Below are 18,460 nucleotides of genomic sequence, written 5' to 3'. Positions count from 1 at the left end.
TCATGATGCTGCAATATTCCTGTACACACAAGAAAGAGGCACACTGTGTAAGGTGGAGCTCAGGACATTTTTTCCACTGAAAGTGGAGCAGGGCTTTCATTTTTTTACTTCAGATCTTACATTCTGATTCTCCTGACAGCTGAAGCTTAGACCTAGATATTCCTGGAGTATGAAGGTCCAGTTGAAATCCTCACCCATGGCCAATGCATCCTGTGTGGGTCACCCATGATTCCCATACCCTCTGCAGCTCTTTGCATTGGCTCCCTGCAGTCCTACTGCACCATCCACTAGTGCCCAGGCAGGCCAAGCTCTGCCATGAATGCCCCTCACCTCCTGCCTTAGATTCTCCATTCCTCAGGATGCTGCTGGGTACACCAGGGATATGCTACCTGCCCTCAGACCTGGCAATGCTTCTGGAAGTGAATCTATGGCAGGCACTACCACTTGGTAGAGATGCTCTACCAGTGCCATCAGAGGCCTTGCATCTTCTGGGCTGTCTACCAGATCCATATCCCAGGATGATGTTGCAAAGGGTCACCATCATGGGAAAATTCATGCCAAACCACTCATGGGGAGGACAGAGCTTTCCTCCTCCCCCTGCAAACCAGGGCTACATTGTTTAATGTTGTAAGGAAAACAGAAAACATCGAGCATACTTACACACAGGCTTCCCAAGGCATAACCTGACAGAGAAGGTCACAAGGTTATCCATCACCTAACTAGTATCTTTAGCTTTTTCCAGCCTCCTTGTTTCTGTTGAAGAGCCTCAAGGACTGAACACAGCCCTCACATGGTTGTAGTAGTATCCACCTGCTCTCTTCATCCTCCAGTAGGGACTTATATGTGACAATCTCAATATCCAGGGCCAGCTTGACCTTCAGCAGCTCCTGGTAATCCTGCAACATGTAAGCCAGCTCATTGTTGCCCTTCTGAAGGGTGTTCTGCAGCTCAGCATGCTCTCCCAGACATCTTTGAGGGCACAGTCCCTGTTCCACTCAGTCTCACAAACTGATGTTTGCATAGAGGACACCTGTGAGGGGAGACACGAGAATGCCTTACTTTCCCAGCTCTCTTTCTTGCCATACCTTTGAAAGTCTAACTTCTTTTGAGGTTGCCAAACTGAAGTTTTAAGGGTGCTTTTAGGAAAGACAAATGTTTCCAGAACCAAATATCAATTCTGAAACACTACAGAGAAACTGCACATGTCCCTGTACTCATGGGCAGTGTTTAAGTCTTATTTCAAGGACACCAATACTTTGTTCTAATTGGAACTAATAATTAAGGTTTTCCATTACTTCCCGTTATAAACTATATAATGAATTAGATGGTCTGAAAATTATACGAGTTTCTATGGGTGCTGAATCACCCATGAGTCATAATTCCACCTTATTTATTGGATGCTTTGAACCTGTGTCAGAAGCATTGTCTCCTGCCAGAAATCTTGCTGGAGCAAATTTAGCAATTTTCCAAGTGACTGTGGCTAATCCAATGATCTAATTTGGTGCAATTAGTTCTTTGCAATAATCAAAACCATCCAGCAGAAGACAGGCCAGCAGATAATTCCTCTTCCACGCCCAGCACTGGTAAGATCTTCTCCAGACCAATGGAACCAGTGTGAGGCAATGCTCTCTGATAAAGATGAAAGAAACACCACAGAGATGTAGAAAACGTGGCTTGAGGTCTCACATGTAGGATTCAGTGAGTCAAAATGAGCCACAATATCTGTTTCTTCACATTTCAACATCACACCATCTCCTCTGGACCATGAAGCTCTTCAGTCTCATTGGTGGGACTTCAGTTCCTTGCAATCTCTCCCCTTGGCTCCTCAAGGTTTTGGAACTGCTGGGTTTAGAACTGGTAATAAAGAGAGAACTGACAGTCAGTACTGGTTGTGTAGGTAGAAGGAGCCTTGCCTGTGTTTCCCAAGTGAATGTAGACAAGTCCTCATGACTTTGCAGCTCCCCAGACATTCATCAGCAAATGGAGCTTTCCTCCTGGAGCTTTCACTGTTCACCTACAACATCCCCACTCCCAGCACAGCTGGGTCTCATCCCATTGTGCTGTGTCTGTTCTGAGGGTGTTCTCCCGACTCACAGAGATTAACAGAAAGGCAAATTAGGTCCAGAAGTCACATATGAAAGACAGGAAGAAAAATCACTACCTTTGCATTACTGCTTTTGATAATGAGATGTCACTGAATGCTACTACTTACCTAGTTCTGTACAACACAGCTAATTCTACTTTACTTTTCAGAGCTATGTCCTCAGAGCAGCACTCAACACTCCTGTGGAAGCCCTCCATGTCTAGGCCTCAGCTGTTGCTCATTTGTCAGCTTCTTATCTCACACTCCAACAGAAGTAACACTCCCTCCACCAAGAGTTTGACCTGAGTTGAGGCTGGACTAAGTCATACATACAGCCTAAGGGCTAGGGAGCTTTTTAATGAGATCTCAAAGTCCTTCTCAAATGGGATTCCCATTGCCTCCCAATGAGAGCCTGATGGGTTGGTTTAATCAAGCCTAAACCAATGTAGATAACAAACAGCTGGAAGAAATAGCTGCCATCAGGCAAATTTGGGACTGGTGTATCCATACCTGAGCAGAAACACATTTCATGAACTCTATCTCCTGCTTTAGGGTTTGCATTTTTGCTTCCAGCTCTACCTTGACACAGTCTGAGAGAGACACAGTCTGCATCCTAAAGGAGTTTCAAAACATTTAGAAGTCAAATTGATGCTGATACAGAGACCTGAGGCCACTTTATTATATCTTGAGAGTAAGAAATTGTGTTTAGGAAATGTAATTGGAAAGCTCAGATATGCCCTGAACAGCAGCAGCTGAGGGATCCCAAAGGGATATACAATATTGCTGAGTTCTTGCTTGAAAAACATCATGATTTGTGTGTTAGGACTGGCAAGCTCCCAGTTTTGAATGAAATATACTTTCTGTGCTAAAAGGCAGAAGTTTAAAGCTCCGTGTAACATGTTTTTCTGAATCCATACTTGTCCAATGACATTCTCAAGACCTGACTCTTGCAAGGAGCAGATGACAGGAAAGTCCTTGGATCACCCTTGGATCACTGCATCCAACCCTCCCAATTCATATGAACCTGGTACCTTCTTCAGTAACACAAACTCATTCTCAGCAGCTGTCCTTCTGTTCAGTTCCTGCTTGTACCTGTTGAGGAAGAGCTGGTTACTGAGTCCTTCTGAGACTGGAGACCTTCTTTGTCTGAGTATTTGAGTATTTAGGTGTCCTTTTGGATCTCAGTTTTTTGTACCTCAGAGAGAAGTGTATTGATATGGACAGAAGTAAAAGTCCCATTAGACAAGGTGTTTGAGCTCACTGCCCTGGGGACAGCTTCTGTTCACTCAGTTGCATCTGAACTCTTCAATGAGCTTCTCTGTATCATTTATCTCAGACTCCATCTGCCCTCTCTCAAGCAGTAATGAGTCCAGCCACATTCTCTGTCTGCAAACAAATCTGTCAAATACATGCTTGATATTCTCTAGGATGTCAGGATCTACTTTTGGAGTAGGTCCCATTTGGTGGCCAACACCCAGTTCTGCTGTTCCAGATGGTGTATCTGCATTCAGAAATCAAAGACAACTTCTTCAGGCACGTCCTTAGGTGCATTGTGTGGGGATCAGATGAATGTGGAGGGAAGAAGCCATCTCAGAATGACCAGAAGATATCTGAGTCAATGCCCCAGGGGTACACTGTGGTTTGAAGAGGATGAGAGGGACAAAAGGGGGGCATTGCACACTGGGCATGCTGCTCTCTTATGCTCCAAGGAAGCCCTAGAGAGCACAGCCTTTGTGGGAGCTATTTGCATAGATCTGCATATCAATTGGCTGACAGTGGACACCATCATTTATAGATAGGACCCCATACAACTTCACAAGGCCTAGCTACACAGAGAGGGAGGTCCTCAGTGTGAAACCTTGGTAAGGTACCTTGGAGGAACTGCTCCTTTACACTATTAATAATAAAAATAGAGGCATCTTAGCAAAGCACATATGGCAGATTAAAAATACATTGCCTTCTAGATTTGCCCTTGCAGCTCGTGGTACTAGAGTCACGAGTGATAAAAGCAGCTCTTTTAATAGGATGAGAGAAGGAGAGGAATCAAAGACCTGAGCACAAAAAGGGTTCCTCACACATCATTTCTCTAAGCCTTGTCTCAGCTCTCACCTTGTCAATCAACGAGGCAAACTGATTATTGAGGCTTTTTATTTGCTCTCTCTCCTGCTTTTCAATGTGCTGGATTTCAGGACTGATCTTCACATCAAGAGGCTTCAACAGGTTCTTGTTGACATGCACCACACAAATACCTTCATTTTTGCAGCTCTTGCCATGGAAGCCTAGCTCATGACTCCCCCTTTCACTGTTGGCATGGATGTTCCTCCACCCCAAGCCTCCACATGTGTGAAGCTTTGGCCAGAAGAAATCCACTGACACCCATCTGTGTTTTGGAGGCTTTGGCTGCTGTGGCTCCAGGCTCCATAACCTCTTCCAAATAGCACAGCAGAGAGGAAAGCACTTGCTTCAGCAGTGGCTCATGCCACTCTCAGCAGGAGATGATGACAAGTACTTTCTTCCACGAAAGGGCCTTGTAGCTGACAGATGCTGGCTCATGCTGGCAGACACGATGGAGGAGAGGATGCTGGAGGATGCAATTCAAAAAGGAGCCCCTTTGCTCTAACATCTCTGAGCACCTCATTTATACACCTCTCAAAAGTGAAGCTTGGATGATGCAGACTAATTTTGAGTTTTCTTGGGGTTTGCTTTTCCTGGCAGCAATTCAGAAGTTTAAATGTGCAAAACAGTGCTTAACATTGAACATCTGTGAGATCCTGTGGAACTTTACTGGTTTTAATTTGCTCTGTTTGCATACTCAGCTCGGAGGATCCTGTGGGCTGGGTTTTGTGGGGATTCATCTTTTCTTTTAGTTTGTCCTCCTTCCTTACATGAATTATGGTTTAGCAAATGGTCCTAAGAGTGTCTCCCTCTGTCAAGGACAGTCTGTAAAGGAACGTTCTGTTGAACAGGAGATTATCAGTGATTTTGGTAGTATCACAGAATTACAGATTGGTGGGGGTTGGACCTCTAGAGCTCATCTAGTCCTTCCCCCTGCTAAAGCAGGTTCCGTTGGCTCAGGGTGCACAGGAACGTGTCCAGGTGAGTTTGGAAACCTTCCAAGAAGGAGCCTCCACACCCTCCCTGGGCAGCCTGGGCCAGGGCTCCCTCACCCCCACACTAAAGAAGTTTTTCCTTAAGTGGAACTTTTTGTGTTCCAGTTTATGTTCATTACCCCTTGTCCTGTCACTGGAGACAACAGAAAGAAGTGCTGTCCCATCCTCTTGACATCCACCTTTTAGATACTTGTGTTGATGATGTCGCCCCTCAGTCTCCTCTTCCCCAGGCTGAACAGCCCCAGGGCTGCAGCCTTTCCTCCTCACACACACGTTCCATCCCTCAGCATCTTGGTGTCCCTGCCCTGGCCTCTCTGCAGCACTTCCCTGTCTGTCTGCAGCTGGGGAGCCCAGCACTGGCCCCAGGACTCCAGCTGAGGCCTCCCCAGCTCTGGCAGAGCAGAGGGGCAGCACAACCTCCCTGGCCCTGCTGCCCACACTCTCTTCATGCCCCCCAGGCTGCCATTGGCTCCTTGCCCACCAGCCCACGGTGCTGCCCCACGTTCCCTTTGCTGCCCCCCAGCACTGCCAGGGCCCTGTCCCACAGCTGCTCTCCAGCAGGTCACCCCCAGCCTGGGCTGGTGCTGGGCTGGTTCCTCCCCAGCTGCAGGACTCTGCACTTGCCATTGGTGAAGCTCATGAGTTTCCTCTCTGCCCAACTCTCAGCTGGTCAAGATCTCACTGACTGGCAGCACAGCCTCCCAGTGAATCAGCCAGTCCTTCCAGTTTGGTGCCATCAGTAGCCATTCTTTTCAGTCACTCCCTCCACAAAGTACACAGCATGAGTCCATGAGGCACAGCCAGAGGCAGCCCAGTGCTTGGAAGCTGGGAACCAGTGTGGGCTGAAGTTTCTTTGCTGTGCTACAAGAGTGCAAAATACTTCTTTCCAAATTGCCCTTCACACACAATCCCCAGTTAAAGGCCATAACTAACTGTGCAGGACTCATCTCACAGTCTGCTGAGGGACAGGCGTGTCTGAGATACTGCTCTGCAGAGAGCCTTTCTCTTCTATGTTGAGCCCAAGAGAGTCCAAACCAAACATCTCAGACCTGGAAGCCCATTTTTTTTGAGGAAAAAATTAGTTTAACTGTATCTTATCTTTAAGTTTTTGGCTTTGATTGTATAGAACACATAGAAGAATGAGACTTGTGTGGAGAAGACAATAAATAGCTTAGAAAACAGGAAACTCAGCCACAAGGCTCTTAACTGGGTGCTTGTTAATCATTTAATTAGAAACAGCGGCAAGTTTGGCCTCGGTGGAGACCAGCAACCAGCATCCTGCAGAAATAACTTGTTAATACAGCTGCTGTATGGCTGCTCTCTGTTACAGTCCTTTGTATTTCAGCTAGTAATTAAAATCCTTGGGATACCTCAAGGCAAATGAAAAAGATTTATTAGAGTTGCCTGACAGATGGGGAAGAAAAGGCTGATATGTTTATTGTATTTACTGAGAGCCTCACAGAACCTCAGAGGTGGAGCTGAGATTACATCTCTGTCCTCGTGGCTCCTTGCCAAAGTCTCCTTCAAAGCAGAAAGGCAAAGGGTTTCGTTTCAGATGATTTCAAAGAGATGGTTTTCCCCTGCTGTTATGTCATACCAATCCTTCGCGTTTTCTATAGGCTCAAACCTTGGGCAGTGCTTTTTCTTTGGCAATTAACCATTTAAGCATTTCAGATGCCAAGTAAACAGGGTAGAATTTCGTGCACTCATTTCTTTCTTTGGTTTTGAAGGGATTTTGGGATGTATTTTTCTCACTCCCTGTGCTCATTGGACGGCTGTTTCAGCCCCTTTCGCAAGAAGGCTGATGAAAAACAAAACTGGTTACCAGAAACCTTGCTGGTATTCTGTCTCCAAGAGTGGCTGATGCCAAAGGTCTCCTTGTACCTCATTATTTGCAAATGTTCTCCACTGGAACAGCTTGCCCTTCACCCAGCAAGAGAGATAATTGATGGTATGAAGTAGCTGGAAAGACAACTAGCTTAATTGCAGATTCTTGACAGCACTATCAATTACACCTACGCACAGAGGAGCAGGAATGATTGAAGTGCTGGGTGTCTCGGCTGCTTAAATACAGGCAGAGTGCATGACAATCCCAGCTGGAAGAGCAGGATTAGAGCCCAGGAGGAGGGCACTTGGCCTGGAGCTGCTCTGACTCTCTCTTCATTATGTGCTTCCAGCTTGTCTCTCCTCAGTCTCTCACTGAATGCTCTTGCTGTGTCTGCGTGGACCCAGTGATGAGGTACCGTGGTGCTCGATGGTTCCCCTGCATCTTCTGCACAGGGGTGGGCAATCTCACAGCACCCTGTCTGACCTTGCAAGGAGAGTTAGGCTCCTTTCAAGCTCAAATGAGTTAGCTCAGAGTTTTCACATCCTTGCTGTTGTTAGAGCCTACAGGATCATGGATGGTTTCCAAAGTTTTTCCCCTCATAGACACACTTTGACAAGCAAAACTTCTGAACTTGGGGTTTCATACCCCTAGATGTAGTGAAAGGTTCATTTATCTGTGTCAACCTCTGAGTCTAAGTGTCCCCTGGTGACCCTGAGTCTCCCAAAGGCAGATGATGCCACCTGATGCAACCCTTGGGCCATTCTCAAGTGCCCAGCTCGGCACCTTGGAGGGCCACAAAGTCAGTTCTGCCTTTGTCTCCCAGTTTAATCTCATCCCATCCCAAATTGCTGCAGGAGACCAAGTCTTTGTGTGTCATTTGGCAGCATTTAAAATGTCTCCAGGTTTAAAATACGCCAGATCTTCTCCTCTTGCTTCCATCCAGAGCAACTGTGTTTGCTGCAGCTTCTTCATGGGAGAAGGAGGGTTGTATGAGTATGTGGGCACCAGAGGGGTAGCTTCCAGGGTAATCCCAACTCATTAATTTACTTCTAATCACCAGGAATTTTGGAAAGAGGCCCAGCAATGAAGATAGGAGGCCCACGGTTTTCATGGTGCTGCAATGCAGCCCTGACTAATTTCAAACCCTTATTGCCAAAGTAAATGATGAGAGAACTTCTTGTTCTGGCCACATCTGTAGAGCAAAGAGGGTTCACGCCCAAAACTCCATCAGGAGGGACCAGGAGAGCAGGCACCAAGCCCAGCTCTGTACCTCTGTGGTTCAACATCTTCCTCCCACTAGATGGTGGCATCGTACACATTGTGAATGGGATCTTGTCTGGATTCTTGGTGTTGACACCAGTCTCTTTACCCCTAGTTCAGCACTCAGAAAGCTCTGGGATACCACTAACAAGAGCTGGCTCATAGCTGTGAAAGGGCAATATTTAGAAGGCAGGACAGCATGGGAACAAGTAGGGCCTCAGTCCTCCCAAGAAGGTGAGATTGCATATGGATTTGTGCTCTGGGGTTGACTGTGAGCCTGGGATGTTTTGTAAAATATGTGTGGATCCAGTAATGCCTCTCTGGCAGAAAAACAACACTGGGATAGGAGGTCACCACCAGCTTTAACGACAACTGACCTACAGTCCTCACCACTTTGCTGTCCTCCCTTCATACCTGGAATCTTGCTCATTGTGTCATTACTCTTGGAGGCTCAAGCTGTGACCAGGCACAGGGTGTCAGCAAACACCTTTCAGTGTTACATCCTGATCATGTTTACAGTGTTGTGGTGGCTGATAATGCATTGCCCAAGACATTAACTGACATAAAACTGAAGGCCTCATCTCGTCATCTTCTTCTCATGACTTCAGCTGACCCTCAAATATCAAAATGTGTCTGGGTGTAGTCTCAGTCAGCCTGTCCTTGTGATGGATTTTGTCATCAAAATGCATGGACAATATCTAATCAACATAAGCAAGTGAGTGTTGAGTCAACGAGAAATCATCAGTGGGCATATCCCCACTCTCCCCACAGTGACATTGCACCTCTTCTAGCCACTTTCCACCTGCTATGGCCACTTGATCATCCCAGCTCAAATCTGTAAGATCCAAAGATGTGAAACTCAGCCTTGGTTTTAACAGAGCCAAATACACAAGCTCCTTACAGACACTAACAGGAGCCACAGAACTACTGAAGGAAAGGAACAGCAATAATTAAGCATTTAAAACTAGACATATTTTCACATGACTCAAATCTCAGGCCAGATTTTTCACTCATGCTTAAAAAAGAATGGTTTTATTTGGAAGGAGGAGCCAGAACACTCATCTCCAGAAGCTGGAGATATGATTATAGCTTAGCTGACAAGCAGAACAGGTTTTGATACAGCCTTCCAAACCATTCCTCCACTAAATTAGCACAGCACTTCAGGCTATGTACTACCAGTGTGTAAATAGTACTTAAACCAGCTTAATGGAAATGCTGATCAAGCCCCTGGTACAAGGTGAGGGTTAGCAATCTCTTTTCTAAGCTGGTCTCCCAGGCTCCTGTTGTAGCCAACTGAAACAGATGGTTTGTCTGATCTCCAGTGGGTGATTCATCCCCTGCTAAGGCAGATGCACAACTCAGGTCTTTTGAACTGCCTCCAGAAGTGCCTATTTCTCTCTATTGACTCACCCTTCTTCCTTTTCAACCTTTCACTCCACAAAAGAGATCAGTAAGAAACCCGCAGACCTGACCACAGTCTTTATTCCTTCTGATTAAGGATGAGAAGCTCTGTCTACATAATTAATTTAGCAGTGAAACTAAGGCCCAGTGATACTTGATGGTGGGCAGAATTACCTTCCACAGTTTCCACTTCTTGTTGTAAGGGAGAGGCTTGATTGAAAAGCCTTACCTAACCTCTGTGGTGATGATACACCTTACTTATCACTTGGATCCTGAAGAACTGAGCAACTCCAGCGGGTGATGTAGAAGGAACCACTGATGGGGTGAATAAACCATCTCAGCTGTTGGTGGGCAACGCTACACAGAATTTTGCAAGCCAAGTTAGACTCACATCACCCACACACTTTAACCTGTGGGGTGCAAGCCAGTGAAGAGGAAAACACAGGCTTATCTCTGCAGGGTTTGCTACACAGTCTCCAGCTTTCACTACCACAGCTGACTGCTTCACAGATGGTGCAAGGCTTTCTGCATTTGATGAGGATGGTGATAACCTAGTTTTACCTGGAACAGTGTCTAGACTTCCCCACATGCAGGGTACCCATAACTACTTTCAGACTATGCTATAAAGGTTTGAATCAGCCTTTTGTGTCTTGTTCTTGTCATGACTCTACATCCATTAGCAAATGGGTCTCCACAGCAGATTCCCCATCAAGCTGAGCATCTCACTCCCTAATGGCTGCCACTCAGAGGACAATTGGATTACACTGATAAGTAGTTAAGAGGATCTGGGGACCCTACCTTCCCTCTGATTGGGGTCAAGGCATGAAACATTCATGATGGCATTATGACACCCCAGTTATCTAAGTGGAGTGTTGCTAAATTAAGGTGACACGATTGCATTGAGCTTCTTGAACAAACTTTCCCACTAATGTGAGCTGCTTTGCTCTTCTGTAGAACTGTTGATTGGACTTAAGGAAGGTTCTGTGAGACTTTTAGATGGTGTCTTGCTGACTATTGAATAAGATGTTGGTTGAAAAAGACTTAATTGGGTATATACTGTCCAACTTTGATTTGAGACTCCTGGGGGGAGAACGGGACTAGCAGTGGGATAAGGAGACATTGTTCATAGACTTTCCTTTCCTTTCTTTATCTGCAACTACAATGCTCACAAGATCTACATAGAGAATGTGTCTCCTGGTTATTTGATGAGTGACTCTGGAGAGAATGATGGAACTGAGATGTAACCACCAGTCCTAGATGACTGGATAGATTAGGGCAACAGGAATTGTCCCCTACACCCCAATTTCAGAGCAGTTGTTCAGCATTGTGTGCCCCCCAACAAACTTTTGTAAAAAAAGTTCCTCCACTTTTTCAGCTATTTTTTCAGTTGCTATTGAACCAAATCTCAATGAACTGTTTCATTTACTTCAAGAGCTCTTTCAAAAAGCTCATCCCAAATCCCAGAGTGCTACCCTCCCAAAGATCAATACACACACAACAGACAGGATTTCAAGCTTTTAGTTCAAAAGGACAAAGGTTCCAAACAGCCTGAGGTGAAATGCTCAGAAAAGGCAAAGGAAACAAAAGCAAAAATCACAACATTGTCCCAAAAAAAAAGATGCATGTTTGGAGAATGCCAGAGATTGTTTTGCAGGGAGAAGAGATGGGCAATGAGTGTGACCCATTTGGAATAGCAGTGCCTCAGTGGTGGGCAGGAAAGCCACCCTTATCTTCAATGCCAAGGGAGCAGCATTCTTCCCACTCACTGGCAGATATTTGCATTCAAATATTATTGGTGATAAGCTTCTTCAGAATAATCAGAGCCACTTCCATAGACAGACCTGGAACTCAGCCTTCGAGAAGAGTAGCCTCCTTCAGAGCTGCGTTCCCCAAAGCCACCTCTGGGGCTGTATCTCCCACCAGCAGAGCAGTCTCCGCCAAAGTCTCCTTCTCCTCCAGACCAATATCCTCGACTGTCAGAGCTGCTCATGACCCCAGAGAAGGATCCACCACCCCCAGAACCATACCCTCCACTCTCAGAACTGCAGACACCACCACAGCTGGATCCCTCACCTCCAAACCCTGAGCTTCCTTCTGCTCCAGAAAAGGATCCTCTCCTCCCAGAACTATATCCAGATTCTCCAGAGCTGTGACCTACTCCATAGCCCCCACTGCCCGAGCTTACCCCTCCATAGCAAGAATCACCTCCTCCAGACATGGAGCCTCCGCTGCCTGAGCTTCCTCCTCCAAAACCAGAGCCACCTCCTCCAGACATGGAGCCACCAATGCCTGAGCTTCCTCCTCCAGAGATGGACCCTCTCCTACCAGAACTATATCCAGATCCTCCAAAGCTGTGGCCACCTCCAGACATAGAGCCTCCACTGCCTGAGCTTCCCCCTCCATAGCAAGAGTGACCTCCTCCACACATGGAGCCTCCACTGCCTGAGCTTCCTCCTCCAGAGATGGATCCTCTCCTCCCAGAACTATATCCAGATCCTCCAGAGCTGTGGCCACCTCCAGACATGGAGCCCCCACTGCCTGAGATTCCTCCTCCATAGGAAGAGCCACCTCCTCCAGACATGGAGCCCCCACTGCCTGAGCTTCCTCCTCCATAACAAGAGTGACCTCCTCCAGACATAGAGCCTCCACTGCCTGAAATTCCACCTCCAGAGATGGATCCTCTCCTACCAGAGCTGCTGCCACCTCCAGAGCTCAGCCCTCCACTGTGAGGACTGCATCTGCCACTGCCCGAGCTTCCTCCTCCTCCATAGCAAGAGCCACCTCCTCCAGACATGGAGCCCCCACTGCCTGAGCTTCCTCCTCCATAGGAAGAGCCACCTCCTCCAGACATGGAGCCTCCACTGCCTGAGCTTCCTCCTCCATAGGAAGAGCCACCTCCTCCAGACATGGAGCCTCCACTGCCTGAGCTTCCTCCTCCATATGAAGAGCCACCTCCTCCAGACATGGAGCCTCCACTGCCCGAGCTTCCTCCTCCAGAGATGGATCCTCTCCTACCAGAGCTGCTGCCACCTCCAGAGCTCAGCCCTCCACTGTGAGGACTGCAACTGCCACTGCCTGAGCTTCTTCCTCCATAGCAAGAGCCACCTCCTCCAGACATGGAGCCTCCACTGCCTGAGCTTCCTCCTCCAGAGATGGATCCTCTCCTCCCAGAACTATATCCAGACCCTCCAGAGCTGTGGCCACCTCCAGACATGGAGCCACCACTGCCTGGGCTTCCTCCTCCATAGCAAGAGTGACCTCCTCCAGACATGGAGCCTCCACTGCCTGAGCTTCCTCCTCCATATGAAGAGCCACCTCCTCCAGACATGGAGCCTCCACTGCCCGAGCTTCCTCCTCCAAAGATGGATCCTCTCCTACCAGAGCTGCTGCCACCTCCAGAGCTCAGCCCTCCACTGTGAGGACTGCAACTGCCACTGCCTGAGCTTCCTCCTCCTCCATAGCAAGAGCCACCTCCTCCAGACATGGAGCCTCCACTGCTTGAGCTTCCTCCTCCAGAGATGGAGCCTCTCCTCCCAGAACTATATCCAGATCCTCCAGAGCTGTGACCACCTCCAGACATGGAGCCTCCACTGCCTGGGCTTCCTCCTCCATAACAAGAGTGACCTCCTCCAGACATGGAGCCCCCACTGCCTGAGCTTCCCCCTCCATAACAAGAGTGACCTCCTCCAGACATGGAGCCTCCACTGCCTGAGCTTCCTCCTCCATAGCAAGAGTGACCTCCTCCAGACATGGAGCCTCCACTGCCTGAGCTTCCTCCTCCATAACAAGAGTGACCTCCTCCAGACATGGAGCCCCCACTGCCTGAGCTTCCTCCTCCATAGCAAGAGTGACCTCCTCCAGACATGGAGCCTCCACTGCCTGAACTTCCTCCTCCAGACATGGATTCTCTCCTCCCAGAACTATATCCAGACCCTCCAGAGCTGTGGCCACCTCCAGACATGGAGCCTCCACTGCCTGAGCCACCTCCTCCAGAGATGGATCCTCTCCTCCCAGAACTATATCCAGATCCTCCAGAGCTGTGGCCACCTCCAGACATGGAGCCCCCACTGCCTGAGCTTTCTCCTCCATAGGAAGAGCCACCTCCTCCAGACATGGAGCCACCACTGCCTGAGCTTCCTCCTCCATAGCAAGAGTGACCTCCTCCAGACATGGAGCCTCCACTGCCTGAGCTTCCTCCTCCATATGAAGAGCCACCTCCTCCAGACATGGAGCCTCCACTGCCCGAGCTTCCTCCTCCAGAGATGGATCCTCTCCTACCAGAGCTGCTGCCACCTCCAGAGCTCAGCCCTCCACTGTGAGGACTGCAACTGCCACTGCCTGAGCTTCCTCCTCCTCCATAGCAAGAGCCACCTCCTCCAGACATGGAGCCTCCACTGCCTGAGCTTCCTCCTCCAGAGATGGAGCCTCTCCTCCCAGAACTATATCCAGATCCTCCCGAGCTGTGGCCACCTCCAGACATGGAGCCTCCACTGCCTGAGCTTCCTCCTCCATATGAAGAGCCACCTCCTCCCGACATGGAGCCTCCACTGCCCGAGCTTCCTCCTCCAGAGATGGATCCTCTCCTCCCAGAACTATATCCAGACCCTCCAGAGCTGTGGCCACCTCCAGACATGGAGCCACCACTGCCTGAGCTTCCTCCTCCATAGCAAGAGTGACCTCCTCCAGACATGGAGCCCCCACTGCCTGAGCTTCCTCCTCCATAGCAAGAGTGACCTCCTCCAGACATGGAGCCACCACTGCCTGAGCTTCCTCCTCCATAGCAAGAGTGACCTCCTCCAGACATGGAGCCTCCACTGCCTGAGCTTCCTCCTCCAGAGATGGATCCTCTCCTCCCAGAACTATATCCAGATCCTCCCGAGCTGTGGCCACCTCCAGACATGGAGCCCCCACTTCCTGAGCTTCCTCCTCCATAGGAAGAGCCACCTCCTCCAGACATGGAGCCTCCACTGCCTGAGCTTCCTCCTCCAGAGATGGATCCTCTCCTCCCAGAACTATGTCCATATCCTTCAGAGCTGTGGCCACCTCCAGATATGGAGCCCCCACTGCCTGAGCTTTCTCCTCCATAGGAAGAGCCACCTCCTCCAGACATGGAGCCTCCACTGCCCGAGCTTCCTCCTCCAGAGATGGATCCTCTCCTACCAGAGCTGCTGCCACCTCCAGAGCTCAGCCCTCCACTGTGAGGACTGCAACTGCCACTGCCTGAGCTTCCTCCTCCATAGCAAGAGCCACCTCCTCCAGACATGGAGCCCCCACTGCCTGAGCTTTCTCCTCCATAGGAAGAGCCACCTCCTCCAGACATGGAGCCTCCACTGCTTGAGCTTCCTCCTCCAGAGATGGAGCCTCTCCTCCCAGAACTATATCCAGATCCTCCAGAGCTGTGACCACCTCCAGACATGGAGCCCCCACTGCCTGAGCTTCCTCCTCCATAGCAAGAGTGACCTCCTCCAGACATAGAGCCTCCACTGCCTGAGCTTCCTCCTCCATATGAAGAGCCACCTCCTCCAGACATGGAGCCACCACTGCCTGAGCTTCCTCCTCCATAGCAAGAGTGACCTCCTCCAGACATGGAGCCTCCACTGCCTGAGCTTCCTCCTCCATATGAAGAGCCACCTCCTCCAGACATGGAGCCTCCACTGCCCGAGCTTCCTCCTCCAGAGATGGATCCTCTCCTACCAGAGCTGCTGCCACCTCCAGAGCTCAGCCCTCCACTGTGAGGACTGCAACTGCCACTGCCTGAGCTTCCTCCTCCTCCATAGCAAGAGCCACCTCCTCCAGACATGGAGCCTCCACTGCCTGAGCTTCCTCCTCCAGAGATGGAGCCTCTCCTCCCAGAACTATATCCAGATCCTCCCGAGCTGTGACCACCTCCAGACATGGAGCCCCCACTGCCTGAGCTTCCTCCTCCATAACAAGAGTGACCTCCTCCAGACATGGAGCCTCCACTGCCTGAGCTTCCTCCTCCATATGAAGAGCCACCTCCTCCCGACATGGAGCCTCCACTGCCCGAGCTTCCTCCTCCAGAGATGGATCCTCTCCTCCCAGAACTATATCCAGACCCTCCAGAGCTGTGGCCACCTCCAGACATGGAGCCACCACTGCCTGAGCTTCCTCCTCCATAGCAAGAGTGACCTCCTCCAGACATGGAGCCCCCACTGCCTGAGCTTCCTCCTCCATAGCAAGAGTGACCTCCTCCAGACATGGAGCCTCCACTGCCTGAGCTTCCTCCTCCATAGCAAGAGTGACCTCCTCCAGACATGGAGCCTCCACTGGCTGAGCTTCCTCCTCCAGAGATGGATCCTCTCCTACCAGAACTATATCCAGATCCTCCCGAGCTGTGGCCACCTCCAGACATGGAGCCCCCACTTCCTGAGCTTCCTCCTCCATAGGAAGAGCCACCTCCTCCAGACATGGAGCCTCCACTGCCTGAGCTTCCTCCTCCATAGCAAGAGTGACCTCCTCCAGACATGGAGCCTCCACTGGCTGAGCTTCCTCCTCCAGAGATGGATCCTCTCCTCCCAGAACTATATCCAGATCCTCCCGAGCTGTGGCCACCTCCAGACATGGAGCCCCCACTTCCTGAGCTTCCTCCTCCATAGGAAGAGCCACCTCCTCCAGACATGGAGCCTCCACTGCCTGAGCTTCCTCCTCCATAGCAAGAGTGACCTCCTCCAGACATGGAGCCTCCACTGCCTGAGCCTCCTCCTCCAGAGATGGATCCTCTCCTCCCAGAACTATGTCCATATCCTTCAGAGCTGTGGCCACCTCCAGATATGGAGCCCCCACTGCCTGAGCTTTCTCCTCCATAGGAAGAGCCACCTCCTCCAGACATGGAGCCTCCACTGCTTGAGCTTCCTCCTCCAGAGATGGATCCTCTCCTCCCAGAACTATATCCAGATCCTCCAGAGCTGTGGCCACCTCCAGACATGGAGCCACCACTGCCTGAGCTTCCTCCTTCATGGCAAGAGCCACCTCCTCCAGACATGGAGCCTCCACTGCCCGAGCTTCCTCCTCCAGAGATGGATCCTCTCCTACCAGAGCTGCTGCCACCTCCAGAGCTCAGCCCTCCACTGTGAGGACTGCATCTGCCACTGCCTGAGCTTCCTCCTCCTCCATAGCAAGAGCCACCTCCTCCAGACATGGAGCCTCCACTGCCTGAGCCTCCTCCTCCAGAGATGGATCCTCTCCTCCCAGAATTATGTCCATATCCTTCAGAGCTGTGGCCACCTCCAGACATGGAGCCCCCACTGCCTGAGCTTCCTCCTCCATAGGAAGAGCCACCTCCTCCAGACATGGAGCCTCCACTGCCTGAGCTTCCTCCTCCATAGCAAGAGTGACCTCCTCCAGACATGGAGCCTCCACTGCCTGAGCTTCCTCCTCCATATGAAGAGCCACCTCCTCCAGACATGGAGCCTCCACTGCCCGAGCTTCCTCCTCCAGAGATGGATCCTCTCCTACCAGAGCTGCTGCCACCTCCAGAGCTCAGCCCTCCACTGTGAGGACTGCAACTGCCACTGCCTGAGCTTCCTCCTCCATAGCAAGAGTGACCTCCTCCAGACATGGAGCCTCCACTGCCTGAGCTTCCTCCTCCAGAGATGGAGCCTCTCCTCCCAGAACTATATCCAGATCCTCCAGAGCTGTGGCCACCTCCAGACATGGAGCCCCCACTGCCTGAGCTTCCTCCTCCATAGGAAGAGCCACCTCCTCCAGACATGGAGCCTCCACTGCCTGAGCTTCCTCCTCCATAGCAAGAGTGACCTCCTCCAGACATGGAGCCTCCACTGCCTGAGCTTCCTCCTCCATATGAAGAGCCACCTCCTCCAGACATGGAGCCTCCACTGCCCGAGCTTCCTCCTCCAGAGATGGATCCTCTCCTACCAGAGCTGCTGCCACCTCCAGAGCTCAGCCCTCCACTGTGAGGACTGCAACTGCCACTGCCTGAGCTTCCTCCTCCATAGCAAGAGTGACCTCCTCCAGACATGGAACCTCCACTGCCTGAGCTTCCTCCTCCAGAGATGGAGCCTCTCCTCCCAGAACTATATCCAGACCCTCCAGAGCTGTGGCCACCTCCAGACATGGAGCCACCACTGCCTGAGCTTCCTCCTTCATGGCAAGAGCCACCTCCTCCAGACATGGAGCCTCCACTGCCCGAACTTCCTCCTCCATAGGAAGAGCCACCTCCTCCAGACATGGAGCCTCCACTGCCCGAGCTTCCTCCTCCAGAGATGGATCCTCTCCTACCAGAGCTGCTGCCACCTCCAGAGCTCAGCCCTCCAATGTGAGGACTGCAACTGCCACTGCCTGAGCTTCCTCCTCCTCCATAGGAAGAGCCACCTCCTCCAGACATGGAGCTACCACTGCCTGAGCTTCCTCCTCCATATGAAGAGCCACCTCCTCCAGACATAGAGCCTCCACTGCCTGAGCTTCCACCTCCAGAGATGGATCCTCTCCTACCAGAGCTGCTGCCACCTCCAGAGCTCAGCCCTCCACTGTGAGGACTGCAACTGCCACTGCCTGAGCTTCCTCCTCCTCCATAGCAAGAGCCACCTCCTCCAGACATGGAGCCTCCACTGCCTGAGCTTCCTCCTCCAGAGATGGAATCTCTCCTGCTCGAGCTAGAGCCGCATCCGCCAGAGCTGTGGCCACCTCCAGACATAGAGCCTCCACTGCCTGAGCTTCCCCCTCCACAGATGGATCCACCACTTTCAGAGCTTCCTCTGCCACCATATCCTGAGCTTCCTCCTCCACATCCTGAGCTGC

The 18,460-nt window shown here is 50.6% G+C and overlaps 1 pseudogene; it reads right to left on the bottom strand.

Moving 5' to 3' along the window:
- Window positions 1-12,295, bottom strand: LOC133627875 (keratin, type II cytoskeletal 4-like; annotated as a pseudogene).
- Window positions 12,296-18,460: the final 6,165 nt, after the last annotated feature.

The sequence above is a fragment of the Colius striatus genome, chromosome 26, assembly GCF_028858725.1.
Source record: "Colius striatus isolate bColStr4 chromosome 26, bColStr4.1.hap1, whole genome shotgun sequence".
NCBI lineage: Eukaryota > Metazoa > Chordata > Aves > Coliiformes > Coliidae > Colius > Colius striatus.
This window is presented reverse-complemented; position numbering and strand designations above follow the sequence as displayed.